A 19,591-nucleotide genomic window follows, 5' to 3' on the forward strand; every position below is an offset into this window, starting at 1 on the left:
GGAGCAATTACCCAGAGTAAATGGATTTCTAAGCAGATTCAAAGAGAAAGATAACAACAAGCAGCAAAATGTACATTAGTAAAATAAAGCTAAATCAAATAAGGATTAAAAAAAGCTGAATGATCCTCAAATAATGCAGTATTCTAACTGCTTCATTAAAAAAAAATTTAATGCTCAAGAGATTGTGTTGTATTATAGCTCAGCAATAGGACACACAAGGTAGAATAATGGGGTCTTATAAGCCCGATAAAAAGTACCTCTAGGTGCTACTGTAACACAGATAATGAAGATGAGGACCACGTTAGCAGCAAGAGAATCTCACAGGGATGGCCTAACTGCCATCAATGCCTTGACCTACCTGGGGGGAGCAGGGCCATGCAGCAGCAGCACTTGTGACACTGGGATGCCAGCCTTGGCACAATCCAGCCAGGGGTTCTGTGCAGGGTACAAGACCTATCAACTTGGATTTGTAGGCTTTTGTCCTAATCAAATCAATGTCCAGGTAGTTATCAACATCAGTGTGTAGTACAGGTGTCCAAGGTCTTGAAGCCAGATTGGGTAAACTGCAGTGTTAAACAGGTGTTTATTAAATTGTTGTACAGCTGAGGAAAGGGATGGAAAGATTCTTCCAGCCAGTCTAGGACCAGCCTTCTCACTGCATAAGTCATTTCACTTCTTCTCTTCCTCAAAAGTGGTCTTACTCCTGATGGAGAGAGCATTACTTCTGACAGTAACCATCATCATCATACATGGTAACTATATATATATATATTTATATCTTAAATGGAACAGAAGCGCTTTGTGTAATAGGATCTCCTAACTCCTTGTCGTGAATTTTCATCACACTTGCCCAAAGTGCATAGTCCATCTATAATAAACATACTCAGCTCCAAATCTGCTGCTGCACACCACCTGAGAAGCCCTGCTGTCTGAAATAAGACTAACGTAGGCACTGCACACTGCTTAGTGAGAGAATGACACTTTTTTTTGCAGGGTAGTGGGTGAAAGGCAGTGAAGATAAACAACTGATACTGCGGATAATTAGAGGAGTCTTGTCCCTTTTTGTGCTGCACACATCTGCCCTGCCCTAGCACAGAAAGGTAAAGATCCAGCCTACTTTTGCTGTTTTGAAAAAGGGAAGGTTGGTGCCAGGCACAGGAAAGAATTAGGTAGAAAATGGTTCTCAAACCATATCACACAGCAACGCTTTACAGAGTAAATTAATCAGAATGTGGGGTAACAGTCTGCTCAAAGATTTATCATCTCTGAGTGAGACTTATGCCTCACAGGAGATTAAGGAGTTCAGCCTCATTAGCCTTGTATCAAAACACCTACACCTCCCAAAACAAAACATCTGACCCAAGGGCAGGCAGTCGCAAATTTAAGCTCCAACATCAGTAATGAGTGAAGCTATGGCTTCTGTGGTCTTGTTTTGACTTACCAACTACTGTAAAAGAAGATGACCAGTTCACCAGCCAGCTCTGTCACGATCTTTTTATTATGAGGAAGGTTTTCCTGAAAGACAGCTGGATCTTACTGAAATCATGAGAATCAGCAGGCCACATCATGTTCATGTGACCTTGACCCAAGTTAACCAAGAAAAAAATGTCAAGAGATCCTTTTATAGACACGTCATTGCAAGATTAAAACATAACTAGATATTGGAATCAATGGTGTCGAAAGTCCCATTGTGAAGGAGAAAGTTGTATCCTGAAGGAGAAGGTGGGAAACTGCCAAACCAAAAAAACTCCAGAGACTCATGCAGCTGGCTTAAACAGAGCTAGGTTTTCACACTCGCCATTAAATCTCACAAAACAGCTGCTCTACAGACAATCAGGAAGTGTTAGCATGTACTTTTTAAATTAGGCTTTGAAATACACTGCAAAACTTCAGACAGTAACACTCAAAACACTGATTATTCAATCACAATGAAATCATATTTACTTCTAACATAGAACGTTTTGTTTGACATGCCAGCTCTAGGCTTCTGTGTACTTGGCTACGCCGATCCTTGTGAAATTACATATATTAGAGGTTTGGATAACACGCACTAGTTTATCTAGGAATTGGAATGCATTGTTTGAAAATGAATTTCTGACTACAAAGGCTGAGCTGTGTTGGCACACAACTTTGAATGTGACAACTGATGTGCAGAGGGTGGAAGGAGAACAATATATTTTTCTTGGGGGAGATTCTCTAAGGGGAGCTCCCAAACAGCTTTACAAAAATAACAAGAGCAACAGAGCAGTGCCTACAGCTCATTATCAATGTGAAAGCCAAAGGATTTTAACTAGAGCCTACTCTCATTGCTGCTTAGGTGACAGTGGCTTGAAGGCTTCCTTACCAACATGAATGTGTAATGTACGGAGAACTTGTATGTCTGCGGGGAGAAAAGGAGGAAGAGAGTTTGCTGAGGACTTTCTCAGCAGCATTCAATGTCGTGCATGACCAGTTCAGCTTACTTACCTGAAAATATCTCGCTTGAATAGTGTGATGCTCTTTGCTGACTTCTTTATCTCAGACAGCATATATAAGCACTTACACAAAAATTGGGTTCTAAAATACATCCATTCATCTGATCAAAATGAATTTAACGTATTTAAGTGACATTTCTATAGCTGTTGTACTAATCAAGAGAGAATGGGAAAGAAAGAGAAAAGAAACAGGGGCAGGTTTGTCTACTATTATTCAAGATTATTACAGTTGTCTTCCTCTTAATGAAAAGGTTTCAATGAATTGAAACAGAAAACTCATCTGAAAAAAAAAAGAGTACAAGAACAATTAATAATTTGGTATGAATAATAAAGGCTCTGCTCATTATTTGCCATTTAAAAATCTTTTACACGTGTACGTCCATTACAGGGATAGGCAAGCTGCTCTCCATTGTAAGCTTTGGCAAGCAAGGAAAATTTGCTGCTTATGATAACTCCTCACCTTGTACCTAACTCATACACAGATAGTAAACTCTGTAACAATGTCTGTAGGTAATAATGAAAGGAAGAAGAAATCTTGTTTTGGACATCTTAATCCCACTTAAGAATTATGGAGGATGTTAAACTTAAATAGACAACTCTCAAAAGTCTGATTTTATATCATAAGAATGCCAGCCTTTGCCCACTAAGCTTTTGTTCTTTTGACTCACTTGTGACTCACAGCTCTGCTTCTGCCTTTCTGCAGAAATATGCTCTTCTGTGTGGAGCTGAGCAGCATCAGCTGAGAAGGAGATGGGGGGCCCTTCCTTTCTTACATTTCTGATGCTCAGAGCAATCACTAGGAGATAAGGTAATAGATTTCTAACTATGAATTCCACCCTCTAGGCTCCATACATTAGCCTGGAGCATCCTCAAAAGGCTAAGAGAGCTTCTGTGTAAGAGCAGGATGATCTCTCTCTCTTAAATAAACATGAAGATTACCTGGGAATCAGATTCTACAGGAACAGCTTAGAGCAACAACGTAGGTGGCCTCCTTCCAACATGGTTGGAATAGAATTGTTCATGTTCTTTTTCCCCTCTAAGAGGTTTTTGTCACTCAAGGGGTTGTCTTCTATGAAATAGAGGTGGGCTGCTGGGATCCTTAAACAGATTCTGGACTCCATCACTCAGGGAGCAAGTGCCCAACATACTGAACTCCACATGTAATTTTTCCAAAGATCAGATATTCAAGGACATAAAAAATGGATCAGATGTTGGCATTTTTCATAATGCAAATCATCAGCTGCAGTACTTCTTTTCAAGTATCCTGTTGCTGCTGTTCCTTCTCAAAGTAGTGACTAATAGGCAGCGGCCAGCAACATGAGTTAACTTGATATTGTGGCAGCTCTCAAGCAGTGCTCCAGGATTCCTTGCAGACAGAGTGGCACTAGGGAAAGTCATCCATTGTTGTAAAGCCATCTGACACATGATTTGGACTGCTTATCTACATTGCTCTGTGTTGTTTCCACATATGCCTCTAAAAGAACCAAGAAGAGAAAAACAGAGAAAGAAATGTTATTTTTAACACAGTTTTCTCCGTGCTTCAGAAATCACATCGGAGATCTCCCTCATGTAACAAGATATTGATTCACTCTATCAAAAGTGCGTTGTGCAGTCGGTGAGAAAACTTGGGGCAAGATGCTATTCCCTAAAAAGACACTCATCCAGGAATACGGCTGTAGGCATTACAACTCCAGAGGTCTTTGTATGTCTTCATAAGATACTCTGGTACAATTGTACAGCAATTCTGGGATGGGTTTTGTGAACTTGTTGGGTGAAGTGGTCTTTAAGTCTTTCTAAAATGTAAATACAACTACATCAGAGAAATTTACATTTGCAAGGCATATCACAAGCAAAAATAAGGCTTTATGATATTTTAAACAATATAAAATGATTATATTGCCAAAAGCACAGTATCTACAGTTGAGTTTGATTGCTGCTGGAAGTCAGTTCTCCATTTGGGTGAGGTTTCAAAATCCTCAACACTGTGACTGTGTTTTGTTGCCTGTTTGGGCTACTGAATGCCCAATAGCACAACAGCCAGCAGCAAGTGCTCTGGGACTTGTGTACTGCAGAGCTGCAGCAGCAGCTGAGCAGAAGAAAGCTCTGTTTAGCTCATTTTTAAGAAGAATTGATATACAATTTTAGTCTGGGCTTGAAGATGAAAAAGAATAACAGGACAAGAATCAAAATGGAACCTGAGACCTACAGACAAAATTATTTTTGTTCAGAGATTGAAGAAACAAAAAAGAGAACACAACAATGAAATACGCATAAAGAACATTTAAAAAATAATTATTACTTGGAGAAAAATGATATTTCCAAAGCAGAGATGGTTATTGCACTGTTTCATATGGGTTGATAGAAGGATCTAAATTAGTCAGTAAAATGGCTCCATACTCACCTTGAAACGATACAGCTTGTCTATTTGCATTGAAAAGTCTAAAATTCTTCCACATTTCCAATGACCCACAGCCAAACTCACACTTAAGCACTATTTTTTCTTTTATATTTTAATATCATTAGAAGTTACATTCCTATCTTAAGCGCATCACTTTTTGTCTTGGAAAATGGCCATTCATAAACCAGAGGAGCTGCGAAGAGTTTAGAGTCCCTTTTCAGAGTCATCCAGTTTTCTGGAAACATGAAAGCTCAGAACTGAGAAGGAAATATGATAAAGCAGTATTTCCAGTGGATTAAATTTCAAAGGTTTTTAAATAACTTAGAAATATTTCATTCAGACACCAAAAAGAAAACATTAAAAAGACCCACAACTGTTTACTACACAAATGCATGATATTAATGTTTTAAAAACATGTGTTGTGATGAAACTAAAAAACAACTCCTCGAGAAAGTTTGCATCAACTTTTTAACTGGTCTTTCGCACGACTTTTATAAATAATTATGTGATGTAATTATGAAAAATAAATCAGTTTTTCTTTTTTTTAAACTCAACTAAAAGGAAGCACTGTGAGTCAGAGGATCTGGCTGTGGCCCCAGATATGTCCTATGATTAATTGTTCTGGATTCATTCGTTGTGCATCAGGATACTTTTTTCTCTAAAATGGGGATATTTGTCTAACTCAGAATAGTTTAGGTTTCCGACAACAGTCCAGATTCTTAATGCGTAGTATCTGAGACATTCCCTGAGCACTGTTTGGGGTGCATGGGGACAAAATTGCATTCATATATTTTTTAAATGGTAATAGATTATTATTGTTAAAATAGTTGTCTCCTACCAATTAAGGAGAGCAAGAAAAGAAAGTTTTCAGTTTCCTGCAAACAATAAATAAAATAAATAAATAAATAAATAAAATGTTAATTTCATTTCCTGAACACTTCTTGAAGATGTCCTTATTGTATATTCAGATCGCAGTACAGAGCATACCTTCTTTCTGGAAGCTTTTTTCTTTGTTATAGCTTTTCACCTGGCTCAAACCATCAGTGCCCAGCAGCCACCCCCATACATCCACCCTCACATGTTTACCCCAGGGTGGCTGCAAACTAAACTGCTCCAGGAGGGAATTTGGCTGAGCAGTACTACTTGTTTTGCTGGACAAAGTACAATGGAAAACCACCTCTTCTGACCAATAAGCAGCAATGATCACCTTTGTATGTTGCAATGCACAACACTACCTCAAAATACATAACTATAGTAAACACCGCTCTTGAAATGTATTTGACCACTAGAACATACAAAGCAAAGTAAATGTAAATGCCAAGTGAAAACTCACCTAGGGGATGATGCATCCCGGAACAGGCTCTGGAGGAGGCAAAGGTCAATCGTGTCTTCTTTTGAATGTTTTTTTTTTTGAGCAAACAAAGTAGGTGCTGCATCTGCACAGCCTCCTGTCAGGGGTACTGCACACAGCAGGCACTATTCACAGCTCTACATTAATGGGATTAGTGAGACAAGGAACAGGAACATGTACATTTTATCACATCTTAACTCTGTGGCATAAACAGATTGTTTCTTTAGCAGCACATTTCTGCTCATGTCCAGTGCTAGCTGCCTGCTGGTAAGGAATATAACATCTAGTGCTCATTATTTGAAGACAGGTTTCTTTGTAGGTGTTGAATTAAGTTTCAATTGGAAATTAGAGCTTTTCATAACTGTGAGGGAGTTTAATGTAGTGTACAGGATATGTATAAAGGTCATAAGAGAAAAAAAAATGAGGCAACTGTAGATTATGTATTATTTATGGATATGGAGGGGAATAAATATTCATAATTCAAGGAAAACAGATAACATGGGGCTAAGTTATTGAGCGTTGTCTACCAAGAAAAAAAGAAAATTCTTTTTAAATGAAGAGAGATTATTCCTTCCCGTATGTGTAAAGACAAGTTAGAAAAGTGTGATTTGTTTGACTGTGACTCATCCCTTCAACATTTGACGGATATGAATCAGATGACCTTCCCCTGGGAGCATATGCTGAAAACAAACTGAAGTTTCTGATTGTTTAGAAATCTTCAAAGATAGTTTGTATAGTCAACAGGATCATCTTCATTTAGTGCTCATCTGTTTTTTGTTGCTTTTTCCCTTCCTTATCAACCAGAGTCAAAAAGTACTTTTCCCTTATAATGACTTCTCTCATCTGGAGTGAGAAAAGTACTTCACAGATGATGCACTGGGCCAGAGGATGGGTAACCAAAGAAGGAGGACGACTCCAGCTGAGCGCCTTGATGGTTCACTTGACACCACTGAGCCAGAAGAGGAACATCCAGGGGCACCGAGTCTGTGAGAGAACACTTGAACAAACCAGTAAATTGCCCCATGAAAAGGTCCATGAACTGACAATAAGACAAGTTACTCACTGAGAAGATCTCCCTGGAAACCTTTTGTCACTTTTATGAAATGTTCTCCATCTACCTCACAGATGGTGACGTAAAGTTCCAGTTCCTCTGAAGCATTTAACTGACCTTGGGATGAGGTCAAAAAGTCAGAGGAAGGAAGCTGCCAACAATGAAGAAAGTTCATTTTTATTCCCACAGTTGCTGTTCTGTCTTTTACACATTCTGAAAGTCAGCCTACCCTAGTTAGTAAGTCTGATTGCAAGCCAGCCACAGCAAATTCAAGACTTGACTTTGGATATCCCACAGAAGTGAAGAATGCAGCTGTGGGCTTGAAGAAGTTCACAAGAACAATTTCCATTTAATAGATAGCCATTTCTGAGCACTACCATGTGATTACTCATCTCTGTCTGCCTCTAGATATATGTCTTGCAGAGGAGGAACTAAATCCTGACTGTTCTAAGAACTGTAGAAGACTTTCCAGTCCCATCAATGACATTTTATATCTTCTTAGTCATCAGACAGCATTCAGCCTTAGTTAGCTCGCTTTAAAAATGGAGATCTCCAGAAACTGTAGAACCCGAGCAGACTTTTTGACACTATAAATGGATTTTAAACAGTTAAATAAGGGAAAGCTCTTCATTGTGGATGAGAAAAAGTAAAAAAAATAAAAATAAAAATACAAACAGTACTATGGAAAACACATAGATCTAACTAACGGGAGTTTGCAACAGTACATAGGCAGGGGAACAGAAAAACCTTGCTTGTACATACCACTGCCAAAGCATATCAAAGAGAACCATGGGATCCATGCCGTATTTGAGCACGCTACAGATCCCGTAGAGGTTCACTCATCTCTGTTCATTGACAAACATGTTGCACAACCTGATTTTGGCTAAGGTTTGGCATAATTACAGGTTTCTAGTTGTCTGAAAGGTGAAACAGAGTAGGAAGAATTAAGAGCTCTACAGATTTAGCAATAGTGGGATGCAAAGATAAAAGAGCTATCTTCATTAATATCTGACCACTGGGTGGCCTGGGCTGCATCCTCACTTTTGCATCCCTTCAGAGAAATATTCCTTCTCCAAGACATTTTAAACCAAATGGAACAAAACACCAGCAATGATGCTCTGAGAGATAGCCTAACATGAATAAATGGCAGAATTCATCACCGAGATTGATGAAAACAGGAGAAAGATGTAAGATTTACCTTAAATAATGACAAGTAAAAATGCTGGTTCATGAATTATTCCAACAAAACTACAGAGCTTTTCAGAAATGAGAGAAAATACTGTTAGTTATTCACCTATGACAATCCATTCTAGCACAAATCCCAGAGTGTCACTTTGTTAGCTCCGTCTCCCCTCCTTTCTGATGGATTCTAGCAGTGGTGCCTCAGCACATTGCTGGAAGCTGGCGATGTCCCACAGGAAGCTGAGATACCGAGAGCAATAAAAGATGGGGAAATGCATATTAATAATTTACAGACAGAATAATGTGAGGAAACTCCTTAGACTAAGATTCAAGAAACTCAGAGATAACAAACTGAAAGAAAGGTAGTATATTAGATGACCGTTTCCCTTCCTTACCTTTCAGAACACTGTGTCCATTTTCTGTGCTGTTCACCTTTTGCTGCCTCTCAGTGCATGGCACAGAGAAAGACTAACGTTTCTGATAATGATTAAAAAAAATCCATTAAGAACCTCCCAAGAGAAAACCATCATCATATAGACAGTAAAATCTTGCTTGTTAAATAGAATATATTGTATGACATTTGTTTGTATGCAAAAACCTGCACCTATGCACGCAGCTTTCTTTTACTGCCTACATGTTCGGAAGAAACAACTGACTTTCAGGGCTGTAGGTTTAAATGATCTCTTGGGGAAGGCAGTATAACTTTGTTACTGACCCATGAGGATGAGACAAGAGAAGGAGCCCCATGTGTGGACATTTCGCTCCGCAGTTCCTCCTGTCTTTCTTGCTTATACTGAAGCCCAGCTCCTTACTCATCTGAACAATTGATAAGGCTGTATTTGCACGAGAGTTTCTCGATCTAGCCTACAGCCTGCGATGCAAACCCTCACATTCTCACGCAGCACCCCAGACAGGCTATCTTCACAACAAATAGCTTCTAGACACCAGCACAAATTACTGACCCCACCCTCTTCAGTCCTGAACAAGTGGCTTTGTAGTTCAGAGGATTACAAGTCTCCCATTTATTAGCAGACACTGATAGCCTCGCCTGGCCATTCAGAAGGACTATGTTGAAGCATCTTCCAGAAGCATAGTGAGAGTTACTCCTTCAATTTCTTCTTGATAAGAAAGAGATTGTTTCTTTCCCAGGAAGAATTTGCACCTCTCCCAACATCAGTAAAGCACTGAAGCTCATCCCGAGTCCTCAATCATCAATCTTCAGCCCATTACATTCCTCTGTGTCACCACTTAAATAGGTCTCTCCATCAGCCACCTGAAGCAGGGTGAGGGGATCAAGTTTATTTCTGCTCTATGAATAAGAAACTCATTAACCTCTAATTTCAGCGGGTTGTAAAACTTGACATCTCTACCTCAGAGCAGTGCTGGACAAGCATGACAGCTCCACTACTGCTGAGCGAGGTTCAGCACACAAGCATTCTCTGTGGGTGAAATGTTAAACCGGTTTCCACTAGTTCAAGAGATAAATGGCCACTATTTACATGTGACAGCAGCCTGGACAGCTAAATTCCTATCTCTTTCATGGTCTTTAACTTACACTTTTTTTTTTTACTTTCTTACTTTTTATCGAATATAAGAGCACAAGTAATTAAATGCAATCACAGCCGATAAAAGTTAGAACAAGACCAATAAAGAAAGAAGGAAACTGACCTTGTTCCTATTCAGTCCTGGAGAATGGGAGGATACCTGTGCCTCCACCGACCTCCCCATTTGGTAACAAAGCCAAGCAAAATGGTCTCAAAAGGGTCTTTTGCAAGTCAAAGGGCAGGTTTGCTGTTGTGTGGAAGACTGCATTCACACAGCTTCTGACAGCACAGTTAACACAGCTCAGCAGCAGGATCTGCTTGACCACTGATACTGAAATGTCCACCACCACAAGCACAGGAATTAAGTTGCTCAACAATGGGATCTAAAGTTATACCAATAGACTGCAATTTTGATCCATATCACGAGGGTCAAGGTGGAAATATAGTACTGGAGGTAGAAATAATACTATATAAAGGCTGTATTAAGCTTGTTTAGAAAGAAGCTTGATGTGAAGTGTACAAATATGGTTAATGTTTAATAACATAGACCTAGAGTATTTGAAGGTATGAAACAATTGCAAGCTGACTCCAGAGGGCAAGAAGTTGGTTTACAGAGCTGAAGCCATGTCTAGACTGTCCAATAAAGGTGAACTCTTAACCAGAGTTGGTTGAGTTGAGTAAACATCCTACTAAAGACAAAGCAAATGCCCATATGAGTATGTGAGTTTTATTTGGGGCTGGTTCTGGAAAAAAAATCTAGGCTTTATTTTCAGTTCTGTTGTCAGTTCAGAGACCACCAAGACATTTACAGATAAAATCTGCAATAGAGATTAAGGAGCCCAGACTTCCAGTTACAACATTTCTTTGGACTTAAAGCATCATAAACGCTACCTATTCTGAAACAGCCTGCATATGTTCAGTATAGAGAAGAGCAGAAGATGTTCCTACTACCACTTGTAGCTATCTGGTGCGGTTCAAGAGTTCTAACAAGTAAAAGTCTTCAGTTCCTACTATTTCACTTTTAATTTCCTGTACATCTTAGTAGTATTTTCCAACTCTCTGAAACCCTGAGTGCCAATTGTTTGTTTTGTTGTTGTTTCTTTGTTTTTTTTGCTTTTGTTTAATTTTAATTACAACCGACATCCTTATGGAATTCCTTAATTCTGGCAACTCATCTGAAACTTGAAGCAAAAGCACACTGAGGCACGCCACTGAATTACCACATGTCAGCCCAGTGGGTGCATCTCAGTGCTGTACAGTCATGATTTTCCAAGCTGGGGTTAGAAAAGGGAAAAAAAGTAACTCAAAAATGTGAGATCAGTTGTTCCTCCCACAATGGAAAAGCAGCCCCTCACTCCAACTTCTCATGTCCAATTTACGTCCTAACACCTGTCTTTTTTTTTTTTTTGTATAAGGTCTCTGAAATTGTACGAGTTCTCCATTCCCACAGCCAGAGCTCTTATTTCAACTCATACCATCCTGAATATTGCAACATCCTACACTCACACCTTCCCAAGTGCAGCCTCACCCCACCAATCTCTACCCTGAGCACTCTACCAAGATAGTTTTCCTGCCTACCTATGTCACTTCACCTGTGCATTGGTCATGCTGGCTATTCCTCTTACCTCAAGCCATTGCAGCAAACCTAAACTGCCCACTTTCAGCTCTAAGGACCTTCTATTTCCCTATCTACTTTCATTTACTTAAGATCTGTCTGCTGCCATTTACCACAAGGTATATTCTTTTTCACGACGCCTATGAAAACAGAAGGCAGGCAGCCGATGTGCTTAACCCCTGCCCTCTGTGCTGCCCAACACTGGCTTAATTCTTTGTGCACATATCATGCCATCTTATGTTACAAGCAGCCCTCACACTGGTTTTGGGTTCAGTTCCATGTTTAAAACTCCTAGGCACTACAATCATAGAAAATATATGTAATAACAATAAATTATTTAAGAGAGTCTACTGTTAAGTAACTGGAGACTTCCAGTATACAAACTGATGCAGAAATGTGATAATAGGGAACACTCTATCATTTACTGTAGACCAGCACAGAGTGCAACTCTGATACTAACGCTGTACTGCAGAGCAAGAGCGAGTGGCTTTATGCTGTAATGCTTGTAAATCTTCTGAAAGCCCTATAGAGAGGTTTCAGCAAAAACATAATACATTTGGTGTCTGTTCAGAACAGACACCAGGTGGAAATTCCTAGTTTGGTGCATTTTTGTGTCCTCAAATAACCAACCTGTCTAGAATGCCAGATCAGAACACTCAGGGCTGCCCTCCTCCTGAGGAATGCACACACCTGAACTGTGGCCAAACTCAGCTTAGCTGTACTTTCTGTTCACTGCATACTAATTTACCAAAATGAATAAACAGAGTAGTTTAAAAATCATTATGGATGCTGCAAATCTCTACAGAGGTTTTGACACAAAGCAAATTTCTAAATGTATGTATATGTACTGCATAGGCTATAATGCTTTCAGAATGCTTGCTGCATTTGATGCATTCAACTCACAACATTTGTTAAAGAAAACACCTCATCACTTTGTAAAGTGCCTGTTTTTGTGTCTGGAACAGAGCTGATGGGCACCAAAGCATTAGATATATTAATTACAGCAAAATTCTTCAGTCTTAAGTTTTTTTGTCCAACCAGAGGAAAAGTACATCCTCCCACCGCTCTACCCTTTGACTCCTTTTTATACTCTGATGCTCATTTAACTCCATTGTTCTGAGTGCTCGTTTGGTAAGGATAAATGAAGAAACCACGCAAACAGACAAAAAGCAGAGGCTGAAGCTACCTAGTTCTTAAGATTCTGAGCACTCAAACTCATCTTTAGCTTCTCAGGTGACACTGGTGCTTCAAACATTCACAGTATTTCTCAGATATTTGAAACTTGAGGATTACAGTTTGAATTAGAATTCTGTGGGGTATTAGCCTGAGAATGATTTCCCTTGGAAATACATTTACGTCGAAGCCATTAGGATGCAACTTCAGTTGAGCTGCCTTCTGCTTTGCCAATCGGGAACTTGAACAATGCAATGATGATGACACTGAGATGATGCTTTATTTAAATCCAGTTAGGGTAAACTAAACTTGAAAGGAAACAGCTATAGGATGCTGAGCCAATTAATTTGCTCAAGGCACAGAGCAGCTAAATAAAGCACCAGTTAGAAGCTCATGCTTGGTACTCTTTTACCTGCCTTTGTGGATGTGCCATTATGCCCTCTGTACACTTAGGTGAAGTGGCATGCTGACTGCTGGGTGTAAGGGCAAGGGATTCACAGCCTTGACTCATCTCATGGAGCAGAAGCATCACCTACACATACTCGTCTGCATGAAACCAATTTCCTCCTACTCATTAGTGTCAGAGCAGATTTTGGGAATCTCTTTGTGGATACAAATCAGGAGCACTAGGAGCCTACACCTGCTATGCAATGTGACAGCAGAGTGGAGTACGTGGGCTTGGGGGAAATCCTGGCTGCTAGAAAAGACTGTGAGGAGAGGATGTAGGCATTGCAATGCACTCACATGCTACAAGTGGGGATGGAGTGCTCCACTGCCTGCCTATCATGCAGCTCACAAAGCACAGTGCTGACCAGTGGCTTCCAGTCCCATCAGGAGCCAGTGTAAGACCACAGCTCCTAGTAAACCAGAGATAATCGTGCTTCATAGAAAAGCAGCCAATGCACAGCCACAGTCCTCTGAAACTGAGAAACAAAAATTAATCCCATGCCTGGAAATAAGCTAGGAAATAAGTTTCTCACTTTGAGTACACCAGGCTCAAAAAGTCCTAGAATAACAGACAGACAACATTAACATACCGTAAGTGACCCTCAGTATCTAGACTGCCATCCACAAATTGTGCCTATAACTGTCATTAAGTGCAAGTGGGTTCTAAAATGAATATTACATGTAAAAACAGAGCAATAAATGACATATCAAATGAAAATAAAGATCAGAATGGTAGCCATCGTTGTAGCTCCTTATGTCTTTTATTTACATTCTTCTCTATGTGCAGACATATGTGCACACATACAGATTCTCAGCCTCTACATTTATATTCAGTTATGCTCCAATTCCCATCTAGCCAATGGAACAGCGTTTCTAAATAACAAGAGTAAGCAGTTTTAATCAAATCAAGTCCTTCATCTGAACTGCTGGAGCAGTTATGTTGGTGCTGTTGAAGGGCCATGAATATTTTTCTCTTTTTTCATAGCCTTTTCCCACCCAATAATCATGGTTCTGCTTACACAAAAGCAGAACTGCTTTTGTGCTTTTCTCCACACGCACAAGGCTTGCAGAGGCCCTCTCTGCTTTCCAAGAATAAGACCACCTAATAATTGAGCAGCACAGGGGAATCTTAGTCTTTTATTGCTTCTTTCATGTTAAATTAACTAACTTATTAAATTATTAGCTTACCAGATCAAGTTTCTCTCACTTTCATTATTCACAAAGGTTCAACCTGCAGGGAACAAACAAAAACATGAAATTTGTTTGAGGAATCTTAAAGAGGCCTTAAATGTGAATGAAGACATCAGGAGGGGCTACTCTGAGGCCCATCTCCCATTAGCATCCCTGCAGACTCACCCATCAAAAACTCAAGGACAGCACCAGAGAGGTGCTAGCAAAAACTGGATAAAGTTTCATTACTCATTTGGTATGCTATAATTGAGCCATGACAAATGGTACAACAGCAACAGAACTGCAGCTTATTGCACTCTAGACAGGACTTGTTTGCATGGGAAAGGATAATATACAGCTGTATGAATACTGCGGTATGCTGTCATGGTATCAGTCTAACAGCAGGTGTGGTATAAACACATACCTCCTGTCCGACTGATTTATTGTCTCCGAATACAGTGCAAAGAAAAGGGATCACAGGAGCACGTGGAGCACTGCTATCACTGAAATGAATTGCTCATGAAAGCAGCAAAAAGCATTTGCTGTTTTGAAACAGTACACCGAGAAGCAGCCATGCCTGCCGTTGTGAGGATAATCAGAGCCTCTTCCCAATAATGGAGATCTTGGCTCACTTTCCCTGGGTTGGAGGAGGGTGACATCTGAAAGCTGGTAAGCAAAGCTATCGCACAACCCAACATGCAGGTTCCATGCGGCACCGGGGTCAGAGCCGATAGCCTCCAACACTTGTGTCCTGCTGCCTGCTCCAGTTACATGCACATTTGAGCTCCAGAGCAGGAGGCAGGGAAGCAAGGGGATTCTTGCAGTGTGAGGCAGACAGGCAGGTTATAGGCCACCTAAAAGTGAATAACTCATATAAATGAGAGCCTGTTTTTGAGAAATATTTGTCTTCTGCTTTTTCAAAGACTGACTCCCACACAGTGATGCTCTGTTGTTACATATCAGTGCTGCAGGCAAAAACTATACCATGGAGGTTGGGAATGTCATGTCAGACAAACATTTCTAATGCATGGCCCTGCTTTTTTAGTGCCAGCAGCTAAAACATCACATTCAGCTGTGAGAGTGCGGTGGCAAGGCCCCATTAATACTTTCAACCTGCACAGCAGACCACGCTCCCCATCAGACACATCTCTAACCAAGGGTGTCCCAGTGCACATCCTCTTAGCTCATAAAAATAAGGAAACTGATATGGGCCAAAACACTTGCACTTCCTTTACTGGAATATTGAGAAGGGAGACTTTCCTTAAGGCCACAAATGGAGACTTAGGTTGGATGTTAGGAAAAATTTGTTCTCAGAAATAGTGGTGAGACACTGGTACAGGCTGCTCAGGGAGGGTTTGGAGTCACCACCCCTGGAGGTGTTGAAGAACTGTAGAGATCTGGCACTAAGGGATGTGGTCTAGAGTGGACACAGACAGAGGCTGACAGGTGGACTAGGTGATCTTAGAGGTCATACTAAACTTAAAGATTCTGTACCTCTCTGAAGGCCTTTCTTCCTGCAGCCAGCCAAGCATACTGCACCACCAGACCCTTTCTGATGCCAGCAGAGAGCCAACTGTCAGCACTGCAAAATGCTCCACCCAGGCTACAGGATCTACGTTTGTGAGATTCTGTGTGCAGTGCTTACATCATGTTAACACAAAGGTTTTATTTCGTCCATCGCTTTCTAGAGATTCAGCCCTAGCTCCAGTATCTTGTTAAACATTGCCAAGAGGCTAGCACTACGCCTCCTGCATTGAAACAGAAAATAGATTTGTTGTTGAATGCTAATCCTAAAAGAAATGAGATAGTGCAGTTTTAGCCACCTTGGGAGTATCAGATGCTAAGGTGTTGTAACAAGCAACCAATACCTGTCATCTGATGAGAGCGAAACTGAATCCACCAACCTCAATCTGATCAATTATTTTTCAATATGAATTAACAAAAAGCAAGAGGCATCTACTAATACTCTCAGCAAAATGGCTTTGTAAAACAAACATACTTACGGAGTAAGGCAAAAAGTCTGAATGATTTCTGACAGACATGAACTCCCATAGATATTTATATACTCCCGATAAGATCTAGCAAACCTGCTCAGCCAAACCTTACCTTCAAGGATGAGCTTCCTCTCATTATCATCTCCAGAGCACTAATAAAATGGGGAAGAAGATTATGTAGCATTATTAACAACATTTTTTGTTCTCAACATGTACAGCTTTGTTGGTATTTTGGATGCTGCCAGACCCACTTTGAGATTATTATTACTTTTTTTAATCAATCATACTTCAGATTTTCACTTTGCATCTTTAAAAGGAATAATATTTCCCTGCCTTAAAGGTTGTTTTTTCTTATTCTTTGGGTGGACAGGGAGCTTTGAGGTCTGAAGTCCTCTGAGACAGAAAAGTATTTTCTGTGGAATGGAACAGCCACATTAGCCGCAAATGCAAATACACCTCCAGTCACCACAATAGAAAAAATAGGTTCAGATTTGGTGTTCAGATTATGCAGACCTCTGCCAGCACCATGATTACATATTTTTTTCTTCTCTTTCTTTCTCCTTCTCCTGGTAATAGCAAAACCAGTTGACAAGAACTGTCCTGGCAGGAGATGCTGGGGCAGCCTAGTGGCTGTTGTGTCACTAGAGAAAAGCTGCCAGGTTTTTTGCATACAGCATGCCAGTTAGCCATACCAGTGTGTCATGTAGTTAATAATACTATGTCACCTAACAGCATCAGGCAAGTTGTAGGAGGACCAGATTTCTAACTTAAAACATTACCCATACAATGAAAAGCCCCTAAAATTCTTAATGCCTATTTAAAGAATTATGGCCAGACATTCAGGTGTTAATAGTGACTTGGGATGTCTTTCAAGTAACATTAAAATCTGAATTTGGGACAAAGTTGGAATAACTAAATGTCGCTGACATGACTCAGAGAAGCATTGACTGCGTGCACTCCTGATGCAACAGAAAAAGAAATAGCAGTTATTTCTACAATACGACATGGTCAGACTAGAAGCATCAATTGCAAAACAATAGTAAGAGAATCATAGAATCAACAAGGTTGGAAAAGACCTCCAAAATCACCCGGTCCAACCATCCATCTACCACAGTACATCCCCACTAAGACCCTTAAAAAAATCATTGGCTGTGGCTAGTGAAGATTAATATCTCCTTGCATGGAGAAAGCAAGAGGGTAAAGCAGCTTACCAAAAGGCACATGGATAGGAAGGTAACTGGAATGGTGTTCACTGATTACATTTTAGCAGGAATATACCTGGTCATTGAAAGCCACAAAGGATTTATTTTAGTGATTATTGTGCCTTTTTTTTGCTCCATTCCGTGGATTATTCATGCATGGTTTCAATGGGTATACGAGAGTTGCACAGAGAACTGTGATTATTAATTTTGGGTAGATAGAAATTCGGGTGCAGTCTTTCTCAGAAAAGAAGAACAGGATTCCAGGTTCCTTTAAAACACCTCGTCAGTGTTTGTTGTTGCTGTTGTTTGTTTCTAATTTCAGCTGGTGGTTCTGCTGGAAAGAAAACAACTTCAAATGCTGCAACTCTCCTTCCTTTGGCCATTTACCGACAGCAGATAAAACGTTCCAGTGTTTGGGAAACACAGCTTATAAATGAAGGAGCTGCTTCCCTTCAAGTTAGGATGAGTCTTTATTTAGCCACTGAATCTGACTTAACAGCAAACACGTAATATACCGGATTAGATCTTCAGCAAGTTACTTAATTATTAATTAGGACACTAGAAATGAGATGCTCTCTTGCATCATACTTCTACACATACTGCTTGAGACAAAGATAAAACCATTTCTGTGAGATGCATGATAAATTTCAGGGTAATAAGGCATACCCTACCTGTCTCACACATCTTAGTAAGACTGAATTTATTTCCCCTGTCCAATCCAAAGCACTGTAAGGAAATAACAGTGAGTTTTCTTCAGCTAAGATGCATCTCATTTTTCTATCCTAATTATCAATTGAACAGTATGCTGATTTCAGTTTTCTCATACATGCTGTGCCTACTTATGTAAAACATCTACCTAAAGACCTTATTTCTTAAATGGAAGCCTACGGCACCTAAGCAGAGTAAAATGAATTGCAATGAGCACCCAAATTTGAGGGTGCCCAGCACAGTTTGTTTAAAGCTAATTCAGATCTCCATCCACTACGGTCAGCACTGTTTTCAGATAACAGACTGTTTAAAACACAGAATTCATACATATGCTGTTCTGGAATGTATCCTAAGATTGAGCATGAGTGAAGAGATTACAGTGGTAAAAGGAACAATAAGTGTGCTGTTGAGAAAGTCTTTTCCTCCCTCTGGGATTCATAGCAACTTTTATGACAGCAGGAATCTCTGCTGCATACTTTGATTTCCATCTGGTATCTGCTTTCTCCTAGTGTATCTCATATTCCTACCTTAACCTTAAGAAAGACAGTAGAACCCTACTTCTGTTTGGCCATTTGTGAGCAGCACTCTGCGCTCTGCCCACTGCTGGTAGGAGCTGATGTAGCTTTTCTGAATAGGCTATAGCATTACCTACAAGAAAACATCAGAAGGGGAATAATAACACCACATAGTCCTTCATGTTCTGTCAGTTGGACAAGAAATCTCTAAACACAACTATAGGAACCAGAAGAACTGCTACTGTTTCGTTTCTTTTCCCCTCTAAACTACTACAATACTAAGGCAGTACAGCGAAGGTTTCTTTGAGAGGGGCCATTACTTCAGCTAGGCCACATTTCACCTCTGAAAATAACAGCATCAATATGTCATTTAACTTGAATTATTAAGAATTCCACATGAAAGAAACAAAGTTACCATTTTACTAAATGATCGTGGAAAGTAACACACATCACATAGCACATATCAGGCCCAGAAACAGGCAGACAACACTCTTCTTCCCTTCCTCTCAAGAACAGGATGAAACAAATCAACACAGCTGCCCACACAAGAGAATCGCTGTAGAATTTGGTAATTTGGGGCCCCAAAATCACACAGTTTGATAGGAAAACCACAGAGCAGAAACCCCATCAGGTGAGATAACTTCTGCTGCCCTGTCCACTGAGGAGAGACAGTCTTTCAACCATTGGAAAAAACTGGAACTTCCACCATTTTTTACTAGTAAGAGCTAAAATAAATCAGCCCTGCAACATCACCATGGTTTCTGTAG

At 40.1% G+C, this 19,591-nt stretch overlaps 1 long non-coding RNA gene across 4 annotated transcripts in view; it reads right to left on the bottom strand.

Moving 5' to 3' along the window:
* LOC107314327 overlaps positions 1-6,141 on the bottom strand; it is a 29,578-nt gene extending 23,437 nt beyond the window's left edge. For 2 of the 4 annotated variants that reach the window (XR_004307531.1, XR_004307530.1), the window contains exons 1-2: positions 4,876-6,141; positions 359-3,948 (exon numbers count right to left, since the gene is read on the bottom strand). This is a non-coding gene — a long non-coding RNA (uncharacterized LOC107314327). The remainder of the gene's footprint in view (positions 1-358; positions 3,949-4,875) is intronic. The other 2 variants (XR_004307532.1, XR_004307533.1) reach the window with 2 other exon arrangements.
* Between the last annotated feature and the right edge of the window lie 13,450 nt (positions 6,142-19,591).

This window comes from Coturnix japonica, chromosome 5, assembly GCF_001577835.2.
Source record: "Coturnix japonica isolate 7356 chromosome 5, Coturnix japonica 2.1, whole genome shotgun sequence".
Taxonomy (NCBI): Eukaryota; Metazoa; Chordata; class Aves; order Galliformes; family Phasianidae; genus Coturnix; species Coturnix japonica.